We start from the raw sequence: 2,678 nt of genomic DNA, 5'->3' as shown, positions 1-2,678 counted from the left end.
CCTTCGCTCGTATATGTCAAGGTTTGGTTTTCCAGGCCATCGTTAGCCGTGAGACCCACGACAAAATCGCTCATGGACCAGGAATTCTAGCGCACGAGACGAACGTCATATCCAGATAGTGAAGGTTGACTGGGATACCAAACGAGAACTTGAATTCACTTCGGAGCACGAGAATCCAAGGAAACAGGAGTACCACCATCTTTTCTAGATCAGCGAGTCGTAACATTATTCTTGAATTTCAGGACGAAATTCCCTCTAACGGGGGGATGATGTGACAACCCGAAACTTCTACCTGGTACATCTAGTCAGTTAATCTAAGTTAAAATCGTTCCTTTTAACTCCTAACACTGATTAAGGGCTCATTTAAGCATTTAAAGCCTTGAGTAAAACCAAAGTTTGAATTAGGGATGGGTTGGCTTAAGATTTAGGGTTGCAAAAAGGCCAAACACTCCATCAAAAGGAGTGTGTGGCCGCACACCCGAGTGTATGGCCGCACACATGAGTGTGTGGCCGCACACCCGAGTGTATGGCCGCACACATGAGTGTTTGGCCACACACCCTAGTGTATGGCTGCACACATGAGTGTGTGGCCGTACACCCGAGTGTATGGCTGCACACATGAGTGTGTGGCCGCACACCCGAGTGTGGGGCCACACCCATTATCTATATATAGATGAGGCTCATTTTCACTTAATTTCCCCTCTCCTCAACCATACACCTCTCTCTCTCTACTTTTATCATCCACAAACACTTCTAAGGCTTCAAAAACGTAAGTATTCCCTCCTTTTAGCTTGCTATACTTGAAAGATTTCATGATTTGAGCCTTGATTCACCGTAAAATCGACCATACACTCTAACCACACACTTCGACCACACACTCCGACCACACACCCCGACCACACACTCCGACCACACACGCCGACTGCACACTCTTTTGTGTGGCTGTACACTCCCTTCATACAGTCATATGTGATTGTAACACTTGTCCCAAGTGTTTCCTAGTCCCGTAGGGTGTCGCCTATCATGATTAGTTGTATGATACTCTAAATATATACATACGTCGTTATATGTTAAATATGGTCCGTTTGTGCTCGAGGTTGCACTTGACACTCAACATCCTTAACAATCTTACATTTGAATCACACGTCTAACGGTGAGTTCATACCCCTATTATTTTGTTTAAGATAATTATATTTTCAGTATGCTATTGACACGGAAAACAGTTTTACCAAACAATTAACAAATCAACTCGTAGAAACAGTTTTCAAAAATAGGGTAACGAACTTGTGAATCATGAAGTAAAATGTATTATTTTATAAAGGATTCATGCACATCATAAATAGGATTTCCAATATTATTACTTGTAAATTTGTTAGTCTAAGTTGGAAACACGTCCTTGGTAACACTCCCATAGAATCAGAGTGTAGGATAACCAGAATCTCTTGCAGGGAGAGTGTGACTGCTGTGTATAGATCTATACGGGACTGACAACCCCGCACCTCGCTGCTAACTACAGCCGGGCCGGTAGGTCTACGGGTGACAAAGTCATTAAGGATATCGTCCATTGTGGGCCATATCCAATCAGTTATGGTTATGAAACTCAAAACCTAGATAACATATATTTACTTTTATAATAATGAATCAAGTGAATTAACCTCAAAGTAATAACCGATTTGATTACTAGAGGGTATTAATAGTACCTTCAGGATTTAGTTCAAAACGTTTTCTTTTATGAGTTTTATTTATAAAATAGGGCTAATATACCTCACTGGAAGTAACCAAAGGTTTTTAAAATAAAACTACGTTTACCGACATAAGTATGGTAGATACTTATACACCTCAGTTTAGAACGGATAACCAACCATCAACTTTTACGGAAAATATAGGATTTTCCCGGGATAACTCGGCTATTCATAAACGGATTGTTTTTACATATAACTAACGTATATTCATATTCATTCCATGACTCCTTGGATTGTACATACCTTGTATGAATCAGGATGTCATGGAAGGAATGGTTTTTCAAACATGCTTTTCATAAGAAAATATAAGATTTTCTTGAGGAACACTTTTCAAAAGGATTCAAGGAAACATTTTCCATTAAAACTAAATGCTTATGAACTCACCAGCTTTATGCTGATATTCTTTCAAAATTGTTTGTATTCTCAGGGATTTAGTAGACAGGTACTTCCAGGACTTTTGGAGAAGTCGGCGCGTTAGGATCATGTCTTTTGATTTTACGTTTGTAATGAACAAAATTGTGTACTAAGACAATGTAAACCTTATTCATATATGTATTCAATGTTTGGTTGTGTTTACTATGCTTGCTATGATGCAACTGTTGTGATATTGCGCCTGACGTCAACCACCCCCGAACGTTTCCGCCGTTCCGGTTTGGGGGTGTGACAGTTCTCGATCTAAGTCTCCAACCCTAGTTTTTAACATCTTATTCATTGATTATGTTTAAATGGAAAAAAAAATCTAGGCTTTGCAATAAGAATCAAAAACCACATTAGTGTAGTTGTGGGCGTTAATTCTATAAACTTCATCCCACCAGCTAGATAAAACACGGTTCTAAAAGATGTATATGATTTAAATCAATAGATACTTAATCATCTAAAGAAGGAATGGTCGATGATTTAAACACATCATTATCTCAACACATTGGGGTATTGGGG

The sequence above is a fragment of the Lactuca serriola genome, chromosome 6, assembly GCF_051521515.1.
Source record: "Lactuca serriola cultivar US96UC23 chromosome 6, Lser_US96UC23_V15, whole genome shotgun sequence".
Taxonomy (NCBI): Eukaryota; Viridiplantae; Streptophyta; class Magnoliopsida; order Asterales; family Asteraceae; genus Lactuca; species Lactuca serriola.
The sequence above is the reverse complement of the archived record's forward strand: the minus strand, read 5'-3'. Positions refer to the sequence as shown.